Raw genomic sequence first — 16,272 nt, 5'->3', positions numbered from 1 at the left:
TCTGGGCCCCTTCCAACACTTGAGCCCCTTCCCCCCCGCCCCCGCGCACACACACACGCTGATGCGGAGCATTTAGCACAGTTTCCTTGCTGAAAAAGCAGGACCTCACTTTAGAAAATGGAAATTGCCCAGGAGGAAAAGAGAACTGAGATATATGCAGCCCCAGGTACTTCGGGTTAGTAATAATAGTTAATAATACTATCGTTTCTGAGGGCTTTCTACCAGATACTGTGTTGAGTAGTTGCCATGCTTCATCCTATTTAGAGCTTGGTGTGCCCATGGGTAAACAGAGACACTGAGCAGGGGAGGCAGAAGCAGGACTGGAAACGTCTGTGTGACGGGAACTCTTGGTTCTACCCACTTACTGGTGTGGTTGCATGGCTGTACAACTGCCCATGTGGTTATGGCCCCCATCTGCGGATAGGTCTCAGTAGAACCTACGTCGCCAGGGCTATGCCAGCCCCATGCAGTCCTACGCATAACTACCAATTCTCAGAAGGAGCATGTTTATCACCCTTGGCCCATCCTGCCCCATCACTGTATTTAACACTTGCATCTTAGGTGGATCTTCCTCAAGAATCTAGGAATGAGTAGAAAAGACACATGTTCTGTGTGTTTGGGGAACATCTTGTCTTCATCCTGCAACACATATCCACCTCTGCAGCTTCCCCTCAACTAATGTGGGAACTACCACTCAGAGAGGAAAGTGACTGGATCAAGGCTACTCTGATCAAAGCTGGTCACTTCCCACATCTGTGAGACAGTAGAGCCAGTTCTCTGCCTGGTGAAGAAAGTCTGTAAAAGCATTTCTCTAACAAGTGACTGCAGAGTTCATGTAAACTCAACTGCATACTGGAAGTCACTGTGATTCTAATTTTATGAAGAATTATCAAGTTGAGCATATTTAACAAACTGTGTGGGGTTTTTTTTCTTATACAGTTTCCTTTTTTCTTTTTTTCCAGGTGCCTCCTTCTAATTCATCTTGTATGGCTTCACCATTGTGGTTGTCAATATGGCATGCAGAATTATCCCTCTTTCCAGGTGAGGACGCGGAGACATGGAGACACATGTAGCCCAGTCGCATAACAACACAGTAGGCAGGCCCAGTCCTGGAGCACAGATTCCCCCTCCCACTCCCCACACCTTAGCTAGCTTCTCTGCTCTCCCAGAGTGCCTATGGCTTACAAGTTATCCATTTACAACAAAAGGTTGTTTATTCAGAATGTAGGGACTGGGAATGCAGAAGCCAAAAAAAAAAAAAAAAAAAATGAGGTGAGAAATGAAGTCTCTTCTGTTTTTTTGTTTGTAAACTGCTTGGGAAGTGGCCTGCCAGCTAGGAGCAGGGTTGGCCGGTGAAGAAGCCCCTGCTGGCATGACATTTTTCTGCTTAGCAGGCACCTGTGTGCCACCCTCGCCCTTGCTCTGAGCCTGGCACTCGAGGGAAACGTGTCTGTACTCACTGTGCTGTTGTCTAACAGGCTCAGCAGAAAGGCCCCAGCTAGCTTCCTTCTTCCCTTCGCAGCAGGAGAAGACCTAGGCATGCCCACCTCCTACCCTAACAGACAGCACCTAAGAGATGGTTCTTTTGATAACTTAAAGGAGATGTTTTTGAACGTCAACACAAGACAGTATCGCCCAGCAAGTGAGAGGTTTTCGGCTCCACCCATCCCCAGAAACTCACTTGGTCTCAGAGAGATAGTACTGTCTCCTTTCCTTAAATCCCCCTAGCTTAAAAAGCCTAGCCAGAACTCTGCTTATAATCTTTCGCCATAAAGTTTATCTTCTAACTTTTCTTTAAAACCTATGGAAAATAAAAATCGGGATCGGAGCAAAGCAGATTATTCTGTTTGCAGAGGCTGATATAATTGCTGGCTGTTTTCCCTGGGATCCCACTGTAACTCGTTAGGCAGCCCTGAATTTTAAAGGATGTTTGCAAAACAGCTTTCTTCCTGAACACTGTCCTAAATCCCTCCTGTTGTAACCCTCCACTCCCTCTGTTTGCCCGGCTTTGCCCGGTGTAGTGAGACGCCTATCCACACAATGGTTTGTCTCTCCTGCTTTCAGTTTTCTTTTCAGCCAACAGCTTCACAAGCATTCTTTCTCCCTTCTGTAAGTATTCCTGTGGAGTGTGTTCTGCCTCTCTGCTAGACGCTGGGATATAGGGAGCCAACACAGACAGGGCTTACAGTCAAGTGGGAGAAATAATATTACCCAAACCTTCACAAACCCAAACTTAACACTACTACAAAGATGTATGTTCATGACACAGTGACAACGTACGCTAAAGGGACTTAAACCCAATTAGAGCAACCAAGACAGGCTTCATAGAGGAACAGACCTGTGAGGTCTCATAGATAGACAGAGGGTAGAAGTTGGAGATGAGAGTGGATAGAAGTAGAGCTAGCACAGGCAAATGCCCTCTGCTGGGCTTGGCATCTGCCCTGAGAACAGTTAACAGAGCCTGTTCAGGCCAATCCACTTTCCATGGATGGGAAATTACTTTTTACAGAAACTGGTAAAAATTAGCTTCTCTAAGAACACTGGTCTTTCCCTTGAGACAAGAAATTGGGACCATATGTTTAGGCCTGGTCTTGCTAGGTGGGTGTACAGCTCACCAAAAGGACAAAATCAACACATTTTTCACTGCTTCCATAATCAGGGAGTGGGAATGTTGGAGTCCTACTGATTTTTGCCTTGGCTCAGGGTAGCTTATATTATTGAGAAAGGCTAAACTTTCAGTGCCCCTGCATTGAAAGAGTTCAGATTCAAATTTAACCGAGATTTATTAAGTGCTGACTAGGAACCTGGTATTTCCTAAGTATTACCCCTTGGAAGCCTTACAACAATTCTAGGAGATAGAATTTTTCAACCCCTTTTCACAGATGAGAAAACCAAGGACTAGAAAAACCCCTGGATCCTCATCCCAAGTGTTTGTCATGGATGCATAGGAGGATAAAGTCTTCTTTGACAGCTCACCAAATGAATGTTTTATGTCACAGGCTCACAAAATGTCAGGTTCAGACAGCATTTCATACAAACATTTTTTTTTCAATTATTTGCCAGTGTTTGATCTTTAGCATCCTTGACATGTCCAGCCTCAAGTTGAATCTGTCTTCTCTTAGGAAATTCACTGCCCTTTTGATGAAGCCAGTTTGACTTTCAGATAGATTGTTCAAAAAAGCTTTTAGCCTTCAGACTTCCAATTGGCTTAAACAGGAAACATAACCATTTTAGGAATGATGTGGATATAATGTTTAAGCAAAGGTAATGGGTATAAACAGAATCAGGGTACTAACAGCAAAGCTCATTACTTGGTGATTATGCCAATTCTGCAAATAAAGGAAGAACTCAGAGTAGCTTCATAAACACCATAATCTAAGTGTTTAAGAATCCCTGAGGGCTAGGCTCATCTCCTCTTGACCCTACAACCTCTCCTGCATTCTTGGGATTCTAAATTGCAACATTAAGTCATTGAATTGACCGTTCTTCTCAATGGCCTAACAATGGAAATCCTTCTAGACCTAATACCACCAAATTGCTGCTCTGAGGTTTACCTTTCCACACTTCTATGCCGGGGTTGGAGCAGAAAGGGCCATGAAGTTGACATATTCGGAGCCAATGATGAGCCAAACCTAGAGTCAGTTTCCTAACTCCACCGGCAACCTACGTTCTGCTTCATATTGCTTCTCCAGTTGGGTGCTCCCTTGATAGATACCAATTGGATTGCACGTGTCTTAAGTATCAGTCACAGCAGTCCCCTCCACCACTACCAGATAGAACCTCTCTTAATTCATCCATCCATCCAACAAATATTTACTGAGCTCCCACTATGTACAACAGTGAGGGGGTGAAGTGAAGTGAAAAAGCAGCCCTGTCTCCACTTTCATGACATGTGCAGTTTCGTGGAAGAAAAAAGATAATATTTAAAGGGTCAGTAATGAAATGGCGAAGTCCAATGATTATGCATAATCACATTTTCCCTTCAAAAATTTATCTTTGGTTCCTGAGAATGGAATGGAAGACAGAGAAGCAGACTTTAATCTCAGTCCGTTGCTAACAACACTGACATTTTATGACCTTTACTAATTTTTTTTCAAGTACCTATCAGGCTGTGAGGTTATTGTGTCTGTTGGCTTGTTTACCAATTGATGATCTTCCTTTACTCCATTAGAATGAAAGTTCCATGAAACGAGGAACTTTCTCTAGCTTACTCACCTCTGAACCTCCAGCCCCTATCAGTATTTCTGGAACCAAGTGAGAACATCATCAGATTTTTTGAGCTAACACATGACTTTCTACTTAAACCTGACTGAGGCAGGAGTGCTAGAAGCAGCTCAACATCCAGGTGAGCAGGAGTTTCAGCAGGCAGCTTTCCCAGCCTGCACCTATCTGGAGCTTCCTGCTGCCATTTTGTGTTATTGTCATTCCAAGAGCTCTAGTTTACTCTTTAGCAATTCTTTGGGGATTTGGAGAGAAGGCTATTTTTGTTTTAATAATTTAATTACTGGTTAATTATTACATCGAAGTTCAGAGATAACTTCTTGAGTTTGCAACTGAAAACCTTTTTTTCTACTTTCTCTCCCTGATCATCCACCCATCTCTTCCCAGAAATAGGGGCCTAACATAAAACCCGTGTACTTGGCAGCTGGTCATGGTAGCATGTGACCCTTATCCCATCCTAATCAAGGAAGGGAGAAATGGAAAACTTGATCCCCAGGTGGCTTCATAGGATCCAAAAAAAAAGAAAAAAATAGAGGAGATGCTGGCATTGTCCAATGCTGATAACATTTTCCTTTTTTAAAACAATCATTATGTTTGTGCTTGCAGCATGCTTTGTAATCACTTCTGATCACCATTCTTTACATCAGCACAGCATTTTATCCATTTTGAGGAAGCTGCAGTTGAGGTCAAGAGTGGATGAGGGCCTTCTCCTTGAGATAGGACAAACAGCTCTAACCCTGGATCAGATCCACATCCACAAAAGTCTCTGCTGTCCCTGCTACCATTTCCTCCAATGATTAAATCTCCCACTTGATCAAGTGCAAAGGGGAACATCCACTTTCTGAGTGGGATTTGCGCATGAAGAAAGAAGTAGCATCTCCAGGAAGTTGTTGTCAGGGCTGGAAGCAGGGGCTATGCTCAGAGCCCAACATCCACCCCGTCTCTGTAGTGTGGCACTGGCAATTAGGGATGTTGTCTGTCATCCCCAAATCCCAGACTAGGAGGGGGGCAGTTGGATGTCACTGGAGGAGACAGAAGATGGATGGTCCTGGGAGGTTCCTCTGTCCTATCGATGCAGACACACCCGTCTCTCTGTCTCATTGCTTACATCACTTTCAATTTGACCAGATGGACATCATGGGAGGATTTTCGTCTGGATCAAGATTCTTAAAACACTAGCAAAAAGAGCTGGCTCTTGGGAGAAATGAGGATGGGGCCATTAATAGTTGGGAGCTGGGGCCATTAGGAAGCAGCCAGGCTGTGTGGAGGCACAGGGGGATTTCTGCTCAATAATGAGAAATGTGAACACAGGTTAGTGCTGTGATTACAGCATCCTGGAGGGGGGCCCTGAGAGGCCAGGAATAGATTATGACTCACTCAAGCAAAACGTAGGGGAAGGGACTAAGGTTGCCCCTCCAGACTCTGGGAAAGGCACCCCTGTGGGAAGAGATATTCCACTCCAGGGTGTGGATGGGAAGGGTCATTTCAGAGCATCACACTGGGAAGTGGCATGTAAGTATTCGTGGACCTGGGAGAACTAGACCAGATTGGATCAGTTCAATGAAAGCCCAGAACAGAACTCTTTAGAGAGCTTGTAAAAGCATCTGCTAGCCCTGGAGTGGCAAGATCACTGAATTGTGGAGTTTTCACCCTGTTTCTGGGGGGTAATTTGGCAACATACATCCAGAGCCTGGGGGAACGAACTCAAAAACACAGATTTATTCCAAGAAAATGTTTAGATATACACATAAAGATTTATACGTAAGAAAGTACATCCGTGGGATATTTATGTGGGTGAAAAAATGAGAAATAATCTAAATGTCCCACAACAGAGGAAATGACTTAATCAATTTCAGTGCCTTCCTACAATAGTACTTAGCAAACCTTTAAATATAAAATCATGTTTTCAAAGCAATGTTAATGACATGAAAGAATGATTATGACATGCTAAGTGAAAAATGCAGCTTACCTTATGAAAGCGAATTGGACATAATCCCAATTTAATATAGAGAAAAAAACCCAAAAGGAAATAGGCCAAACTGTTAACAGTGGTTATCTGTATGTAGCAGAACTAGGGGTAATATTTTTAAATGGTGTTCAATGTTTCCCAGAGTATCTACATATTAATATGGATTGATACGTATGTGTGTATAACTAATATATATATTACGTACACATTAGTTTTTCTCTCCTCCTTATCTTTCTTGCCCTGCTTATTCCTCTCCACACCAATGTTCACCACTTGACATACTATGTATTTAGTGGTTTATTTGCTATATTTCACTGTTTGCTCTTTTTGTCATCATAAAAATTAAATATTCTTAAAATATTTTAGAAGAATAATTATAATTGCAGAAAGGCTAAGCTTTCCCCATTTTTATAACCATGACAAGTCAAGACCAGGATACAGGATATATTAAGCTTATCCTTTGTCATGGGGGCTGGTCAATGGCAGCCATTAGTTTCAGTCCCAAATGGGGAAGTAGAGTAAGAGGCTCCCCCAGGAGTAGAAAGATAGCATTGATGACCCCAGAGTAGAGGCTCTGAACCCTGCAATTCCACTAGGAAAAAGACTAAGTCCTTAGGATATAAATTCCCAATGTAAGACTAGCAGGTACCAAGGGCTGACTGCGGCAATGTGAATTTAGTCAGTTCATCCATAATGTCCAAGTTCTCCCGTGAATCACTGTTGCTCCAATCACGATCAACCCGTGACACATTTTGCTTGAAGGCAGGAGTTTAGATGTTGCATGGTATACTGAAAATGGTCAAATATATATGTTGATTTAGAATCCTGATTTCAGTACTTCTTAGCCATGTGACCTCACTGAAGGTATTTAAACTGCTGTCCTAATCCTTAGTTCCCTCACCTGCAAAGTAACACTAATCTCCCTAAGTTATTTTAAGTATGAAATGAGGCTATAGATAAAAGTTCTCACACAGGGCTGGGTATAGGGTCTGCCCCAAATTCACCCTGGCCACTGTTCTGAAAGTCTAGTTTTCTAAGAACAAACCCAATCAGTAATAGCTTCATACAACACATATCAGTCTCCACATTGGCTTAATCATGATTTAATGATTCTATAATCTCATTGCAGATTGTAATCAGGACATAAAGGGGTCTTTGAGCAGGGAATTCCTCTATTTCAGTGTGGTGTGGGGACCCCCAACATCCCAACTCCCAGCAGGGCTTGTTAAAATAGGGCACAGGTTAACAATGAGGAGTTCCTGGCCTCACTGGACATCTGAGTCACAAGGTCTAGGGGTGAAACCAGAGAATCTACACTTTTAGAGGGTCACCAGGTCATTCTTTTGCACAGTAGAATTTGAGATCCACTGCAACTAATGTTTCCAAAGATCAACAGAGGTGCTCATGACCTTTTTTAGGTCAAGGCACAAACTTTGCATCCTTTCTCCTCTTCCAACCCATAATTCTTTTTGTAAGGGTGATGTCTAAGAGAGTGGCCTTGCAGAAAGAATACAGTCATTTTCCATGTAGTGTTTGCGATCCTTCCGAAGATTCCTGTTCAGTGGCAAAACTGTGACATGTTGAGCCTGGCCTTGCAGGGCTGTGGTTAGCCATACAGTAGTCCTGAAAGTCTGGGGTTCAACACGGATTCATACAGTCTGTGCTTTGGTTCCAAGATTTATACAAATGATCTCACTGAAATCAGAATCAAAGAAAGAAAAGATTTATCTTCATTTTCATAGCTCCCCACAAATTAATTTTTTTCCCTGTTTCACCATATTTCTTCCTTGCAGGCCTTGAATATTTAAGTGTTATAAATTCATAATCATTACACTGATATGCTTCTGAGATACGGGTCTTTTAATTTCATGATCAATATTCTTTTCGCTTTCCCTTTTCTGGTGTTCCTCCCATGCTATAGAATTTCCTTGTAATAATTAATTCTTAACCTTTATGAGACTTTGCAGTTCTCACAGCATTTTCATGCCCATTATCTTATTAACAGAATAATTTATTTAGATAGCTTTGTTCCTTCTCATGAAAAGTATCTCAACAGAGATTCACCCAGCAAAGTGGTTAGAAGCATGAGCTCTGGAACCACAGACCCAAGTTTAATTCCTGCCATTTAATAACTGAGAGAATTCAGACAAGTAATGTAGCCTCCCAGAACCTGTTTCTCTTGTCTCTACCATGTAGGTAGATAATCACAGTACCCACCCAAAGTGTAGGATGAAACGAGATAATCACTTGTAAAATGCTTAGCGTGATGCCCAGCATAGAGTAAGGGTTCCATTAACGTCAATAATTATTGTCATTATCATTGTTATTAAAATATTAGATAAAGACTTTTAATGACTATAGGAAGTAAGAGGAAACTAACTTCATTTGACCGGATCTGACCCCCAAATCTAGCTTACACCAATCCAGTTTTCAGCCCAGAGTTCAGGAAAGAGAGGAAAACATTTTAGGCAATGCCCATCACTGATTGTCTAATGGAGAGATTATGATTCCGTATTGTAGAAGTAACAGCTTCACCTGAGACAGAGAGATAACTTTTGAGTTTTTACACCAGACTTAGATATAGCTGGTTAAAATTAAATCCAAATTTTTCATAGCTTAGAAATGTTTGAAACCTGCTTTTCATAGTTTTCACATGGTTCTTTTTAGACTGGGTATGAGAATGAGGAGAGGGGGTTCTTATTGCCAAGTTTCTCATGGGGAAGCATGTTCTTGCAGGCCCCAGCAAACTTGCTTGGTTCCAGGAGTTCAGGCCCAGGTAAGCTTTGGACAAACACCTGAGGCTCTGGGAAGCTTAATTGAGATGAGCCTGAACTTAAATGTTTTATGAGGTACGCCCATTGCTAATTTTCTTGGCCAAGTTTGAGTCTGTCTCACTCCTGCTAGCACCTGACAAACTCAAGTCTTCACCATGAAGCCTTGATTGATTTCACCTTACTGTTTCTTTGAGCACAGTAGACTGTGTGTGTGTGTGTCCTGGGCACCCAGCACTGAGACCTGCAGCCTCCTATCCTTTCAACCTGGGAGTCATTACTGCCTTTGTGCAACTTGTCTGGAAGTTCCGGAAAAGCCAGGCCTCATGTCTTCTATAGCAAAGTCCTTAAGGACAAGACCAAATTCTCTCTCAAATATAACAAGTCTGGTGAACAAGGGAACATGAAATCCAAGCATCTTACCAAGCTTCCATGTGACTTGGGAGCAAAACAGCCTATTTTATGAAAGAAGAAAAAAATACCCCAGCTAGATAAAGCCCATGGGGTGATCTGAGAGAGAAGCCAATTACTCTACTGAGATTTGCCATCTCTTTTTGGTTTCAACAAGCTTTTCCCCACCAAAGTTCAGAGTCATCTGGAAAACTTTTTCTCAGCTACCTCCAACCTTCAGACTGTATATCCCTCAGTTGATTTATTTTTTGTTTATATCAAGAATCACTCATACATATGCTGACAATATTATCAGAAAACGCACACCAAGAAAGCTTGAGTGGAACAATACCTATGGGTCCATGCAATTTTCAGAATGTTTTTCAGGCCAGCAGGAAACAAACTGAAAAGTCACCGGCCAGTTAGATAACAGCACACTGACATTTCACTTCTACATGTGTATTGCTGTTTGGAATGTTCTAGATGTTCTAGATTAGTTATGTTCCAGCCAGAAGAAGAATCAAAGCCTAGGAGCTCAATGGCAAACATTCAATATGGGAAACCATATCATAAGGTACAAAGACATTAAAGGGTATGAGGAAGCAACCCACGGATTTGCAGCAGCTAGATTCTCCTAGGGCTGGAGAGACAAAAGGATGTGGCTTTCTCAAAACTCAAAAGCCGGAGCTGTGTGGCAGCAGCTTGGATGATAGAGGCTTTCTGGGTGGAGTTGGAATTCTGGAGGAGAGACAAACATTTGCTGGAGATGCTGATCAGAGCATAACAAGAAAAGGAAAAGTATCCTGGCTACTCTCTTTCTCTCGCATTCCCACTGCAACCAGTGGTTCCCATTGGCTAAAGCCAATCAGGAGCCAGTTCCTAAAGGAATGGGAGAAATATAGTTTTCAGGATTCAGTTTTCCCAAGGAATAGGTCTAAAAATAGTCAGTATACAGCCAGCACACAGATACAACCAATGCCATTATATGTAATTTTTATACTTGTTACCTAAAATCAAAGTTACCAAAGAGCAAAGTACATTTTTTTCTTTTCTTTTTTTTTTTTTTTTTTTTTTTTTTTTTGAGATGGAGTCTCACTCTGTCGCCCAGGCTGGAGTGCAGTGGCGCGATCTCAGCTCACTGCAACCTCCGCCTCCCGGGTTAAAGCAATTCTCCTGCCTCAGCCCCCTGAGTAGCTGGAATTACAGGCGCCCACTACCATGCCTGGCTAATTTTTGTATTTTTAGTAGAGACGTGGTTTCACTATCTTGGCCAGGCTGGTCTTGAACTCCTGACCTCGTGATCCACCCGCCTTAGCCTCCCAAAGTGCTGGGATTACAGGCGTGAGCCACCGCGCCCAGCCAAGCAAAGTACATTTTCAAGTGCATTAGTATGTGTTGCCTCTATATTACTATCTTCACATGTTGTGGTAGATACTTTATTCTCATACTGTCAATACCTAGTGCATACAGTAAAACCTCCATCAATGTTTCTGATTTAAGAAAGAACACCAAGTCTATGAAGAGCAAATTTTTAACTCTAAGGAGAGACAGCAGGAACGTAGGTGGTGAGTGGACTCCTGGGCTGACGGAAGGATTCCGTGAGATGTTAGATTTATATATGCCTCATAAGTGTAAGGCCCAGACAAATACACACATTGTCAGTTCTCTTTGCACTGTGTGTGCCAGTAAAACAATCCAACATCTTTTTTTCAGGGTGATGTTGACACATGTCAAATACATTAACATTCCTATTGAAATGACTCATTTACAGGGAACAGTCAGCTCAGAAAGATAGGAGGGGAAGAGTGAGAAAAGCATTTTACAATTGTTCAAGATTTTATGAGCAGCACGTCTTTTGTTTTTTGTTTTAAAGACGGCAATCATGGTATTACTGTCATCATATCGTTATTTTACATCATCACGATGGTTATTGCTGTAATTTGTATGTTGCATTAACTGCACCAACTTAGAAGTCCAAAGGAGGTCACCGAGCTAGAGACTGGACGTGAATGACAACACCTCGCCTGCCGGGCTGCTGTAGCTCCCCATGCTTGCTAGGTTCTCTCTCTTCCTTAGTGTGTCGAAAGTGGCAGTGCCCTAAACCTTCTCTGGCATCTGTGTGGCTCCTGCCCCATCCTCCTTTCTCTCACACTCTGCTGAGACCTCTGCTCAGCCTCCTCAGGTGGGTGCTCATCCCACGAGGCTGAACTCTGGGGTCAGGTTTTGGGGAGCTGCCCTCCCTTCCCTTCAAAGCCTCCTCTGCATAAAGTTAGAACTTTGCTGTTGATGTTGCTTGGTTGACTTGCGTTTTGTTTTTAGGAATATTTGACTGTATCTGGGGCTGTAAATGAAAGGAAACAAGAACCTATCAATTTTTGCAACTAACGGTGAGCCTGTTTAGAACACCCCCACCCTAGGCCTAGACCCTTCCTCATGAGGTCTTCACAGAGCTGCCTCGCTGTGTGCATTCTAAACTTCTCCATGCAGGGAGAGCAGCTTCTCTCTCTAGGAAATAATCTCAAGCATGTCTTAGTCCCAGAGTCCATGCCTACTCACCATGGGATGCAGAGGGAGGGAACTGTGCTTCCTGCATCATGTTTAAGACCAGCTTTCTATCTCTGTCCTAGTATTGACCTCAATCCTGGATAATAGACAATGGGGATTTCCATTGTCTTCAAGAAAACACATCTCCTCCCCATCGTCCACACCTGCCACCCACACACACACACATAACGCTAAATAGGTGATCAGAATGCAGTTGTCTGACATCCAGGCAGTTATCCAAGCCTGAGCCATTAAATGTTCAAGAACTCTGCCCATAGATTATCAACACAATGGTTTAGGGTGGTCTTTGTCCAGGATGGTCTACTTTCTGTTTTTCACCATGCTTTTTCAAGATGACAGGAGCATTCACCAGCCATCTTCTGCCTTATACATTATAACAGAAACACGCTAATACCACCAAGGACAAGCCCTGGTTCACAGGCACAGTGCAAATGGAATCTCAATGGAAAAAAAAAATTCCACTTCTGTTCCACCTGAAAACAGAGCTATGGCTCAGCCAAACATTCCATTTTAAGTTACCAAACTTCTTCTAAAAATGTATATTCAATTTCATGGCTCCTTACAGGTTTTCCTCAAGGACCCTGGACAATGCTGGTTTTTTCTATGTGCACCACCAAAGGGCCCATCCAGGTAATTTTTCTCAGACAAGAAAATAGGGTACTATGTCCCTAAAGGGGTAGTCATGTTTTTAGCAGAAAACTGCCTGCAGATCTGAAATGATAGAGCTTCCAGCTTTGACAAGACCTAGGCAAGGACTTGAAAGGCAGTTTTAGTCCTGACACATATACACCACTGTTGCTCAAGTCTGGTGGCTTCAACAAGTGGTTACCCTGCTCGGTAGTGACCCACTGTGGCCATTGGTCCTGTCTTCACTTGATTTACCCATCGCATGGTTCCCCACCTCCCCCTCATATGTACACGCCATTGCAAGGCCTCTGCACATGTGATCTAATTTAGACCAGCTGCCTTCCCTGTGTTAGTCCAGATAAACATACCCCAGGAAAGTGCTCCATCAACTTGCCCATGTGAGAAGTCCAACTGCAAATCAACCTCTCAAGCCTGGAACATTCTCTCTTGTGACATTTGATGTGTCTTTCCTGCTTGAATGCTTTGGATTTTTTGATGTTATTGGTGATGATTTTCTGTATATAGCATCTTCAGTATCTGTGCCATCTCTCCTACCAAGAGATCACAGGATCTTCCCTTGAACTTCAGTTTCAGCTACTTGGAGAATAACTATTTCTTAGAAACCTCTGTAACCCCTACACTGAAATTTATATGTGCCATAAAGCTTACAGTAGAAGGAAACCCATTGCAAAGAAATCCTGAAAATTTTGTGATATTGTTTGACTGTCTTTACATGATGCAACAATAGACAGAGTTTTTAAAAAATGGATTTGTGGTAGAAAGCAAAAGGAGAGGGTGTTTTTAGAAACTGTGACTCGCCTTGAGAAACTGTTCTTCCATGCAGTCAACTCTGTTTTGCCACCGTGTTGTTTCCCTGGGATTGCAGGGTAGGTTTCCCTGATTTCAAAGCCTCATCTCTTTTCACATTACCACACTGCCTACCATTTAGTTGAGCAGTTGTTTGACAGCCATGTCTTAGTTCTGTGATGCATCACTCAAATCAAAGTTCTGAATTCTGCAGTCAGTTTACCCAGAAAAACAGCCAGGAACAAACAGCCTCAAACTACCCTTCCTACCTTCCTTCCTTCCTTCCTCTCTCCCTCCCTCCTTCCCTTCCTGCCTTCCTGCCTTCATTTCTTTTTTCCTTTTTTCCTTATTTTCTTACTCCCTTCTTCCTTCTTTCTTTTATCCTTTTTTTCTTTATTTTATCAGTTTTGGTAATTTACCTGGGTATCTTTTAACTCCTATCAAAACTTAATTTGCTATCATCTTTTACCTAAGCACGTGAAAATTAATCTTCTCACAGAAGTGGAGACATCTGTGATTCATTTCCTGAGCTTCTCCAGCTGCTGTCAAATTGCTTTCACTTCACCTCTGTCCCTACCAGCCTGAGCCCAGTCTAGGAGAAACCTTCTAAATCACCTCCACAAACCTTTTCTCTCCTTTTTCCTATGAACCCAAAATATCAAAGGCCTTTCTAGAGAGAATGGCCATTTTCCCCAGTGTATGCCTATTGTCCTTAAATGGTTATTTCAAACGTGCCCTTTAACTCTCAAAAGTGTCCTGATTTTCTGACAAATTATGCAGCCGCTCAATTCCTAAGAGATCTTTCAACTTGGCTTAGACCCCAATTTCATGGCTTGGGGCAAGCAAGCTGAAGCCCTCCCCGGGATTTCCCAGAAATCTGTGCGTTCCTGAGGTTCACTCCCACTTGCTTCTTTGTGCCTCCCTGAATTTTCTTTTTCTCTCCTACCAACCTGGATACAAAATTCAGCTTTCATTGCATGACTCAAAATCTCCACTAATGTAAATCTTATAAGCCTTTTGATATACTTTATTTAAATTTTGAGAGAGTGCTGGGAATAGCCACATTGTGGTTTATAAGCCCCTCCCAGTTGATCCTTCTGGTCCTCTCCCACTTCCTGGGCCTCAACCTCCCTATCTCTCCTCCTCAGCTCAGGAGCAATAAACACATTCCTGTCTGCCCCCTACAGAGCCTTGCTGTTCATATCAAGCCCCTAGAGGCCTCAGCTCATATCCTAAGTACTTGCCAAGAAAGTTTTCTAAATAACTTGTTCTTCCTGAAAGAAAGCCTGGTGAATTCATTTTTCATCATGTAATTAAATCTAACTACCTAAATACATTTGATTTCATTGTACTTATCTTGGTTGTCACTGGCATGTGGACAAGAGTAAGCTTTGGCAGAAAATATGGGAGAAAAGAAGTGATTAAAGCTTAAAAGAAAAAAAAAGCATGGGACAGGAAAAAGAAGAGGAGAGGGAAAGAGAGGGAGGAAAGGAAGGAGAAAAGGAGGGAGGGAGGGAGAGAAGGAGGGAAGGAGGGAAAGAAGGAGGAAGAGACCCTTTGTTCTGCAGTTTAAGATGTTATCCTCATGAACAGTGATTTTAAAACTTTTCTGTGAGTAGGTGTTCCTGGGAGTGTTTGTTAAAAGTTTAGATTTACAGAGTCTCACACTCAAAGACCTCGACCTGGTAAGACTGACAAAAACCATGCTTTGAAAACTCTTCTGGAACACGCCTAAGCTTAAGGGAGACAGCAAGATTATATGAAACTAAACACAGCTAAATCGGAGAGGATCACAATTATTTTTTCTTTCACCGATTTATTTGAACTCTACAGAGATCATCCTGTCCGGCTTGATACCTCCTTTTAGCCTCAGAATATGAAGTCATCTTGAGTGACAAAAGTATAGAACACAAGCATTAGAATATCAAGGTCCTTTTCAAATCTGACCTTAGTTTAAACAATGTACATATTAGCCTTATCCAGTATCTTTGTAAACAGACACAAAGCCAGATCATCCAGGAGAGCATTGGCCAAATTACTGGGTTGTTTACTGAGCTTCTTTGAAAGAGCGTGTCAGGGAAATATTAAATAGTACATGGAAAGTACCTAGTATTTTGCCTGAAATCAAGTATTATTATATTGGAAAGGACAATGATTTTTCTGATGGAGACACCGAATGACAAGCTTCTCAGCACATGATGTCCAATGTATTTAAACGATGTCCTGATTATGAGGAGTGTCCCTAGTCCAAGTGGGTGACACTGACAAAGCTGACATTAGCTGGTGTTGAAGGGGCCATCACAAAGGCTATATGTGACCCTTGCTCTACTTTCATTCCTTCTGCAGTTGTCATCCAAGCAATTGTCCCCTGCTCCTTCATGCCCATGCTATCCCTGGCTCCCTCCCTCCTTCATTGCAGAGCTGCAATGGGGCAGACAACACAGGTGATCAGAGCTCACCAGTCAAATACGAGGAACAGAAGACCATACCCATAAAACTGAAAGAGCTAACACGTGGGCATCAGAATACAACTGAGAAAAGAAACCCCACAGTAAAGAGGCTGTATGAAATTAGTCCAGTGTGCTTTGTGAATATCTTGGAAAACCTTCTTCAAATGGACACTTCCTGGTCTGCCATCTTGCTATCTGATTCTCACCATACCCCCAATTCTATGTCTAGCTCATAAACTGCTTTCTTGGTTTTCCCGTCTTGGCTTTCTACTTAGAGCTGGCTTCTGTGCTACATTCTTCTATATATCTGCCCATAAAGGAGGAAAATCTGTACCCCTCAGCCAGAGAACTAAATTCTCTTTTAAGGAAAATCCAAAGACCCCCAATAGCATTGTGGTAAGTCTTCTGTTGATGTGTTTTTGTCTCCACACCTCCTTCAAGGCTCCTACAGGTTGGTTACCTTCATTCTCCA

The 16,272-nt window shown here is 42.5% G+C and overlaps 1 long non-coding RNA gene across 1 annotated transcript; it reads left to right on the top strand.

Annotated features, from left to right (window-relative positions):
- The first annotated feature begins 148 nt into the window (after window positions 1-148).
- Window positions 149-15,746, top strand: LOC134738566 (uncharacterized). The gene is made up of 3 exons (XR_010124370.1): window positions 149-175; window positions 963-1,041; window positions 15,697-15,746. It is a non-coding gene; the product is annotated as an uncharacterized LOC134738566 (long non-coding RNA).
- Window positions 15,747-16,272: the final 526 nt, after the last annotated feature.

This window comes from Pongo pygmaeus, chromosome 18, assembly GCF_028885625.2.
Source record: "Pongo pygmaeus isolate AG05252 chromosome 18, NHGRI_mPonPyg2-v2.0_pri, whole genome shotgun sequence".
Lineage (NCBI taxonomy): Eukaryota > Metazoa > Chordata > Mammalia > Primates > Hominidae > Pongo > Pongo pygmaeus.
Note: the sequence above shows the minus strand (reverse complement) of the source record. Positions and strands in the feature narration are given on the sequence as shown.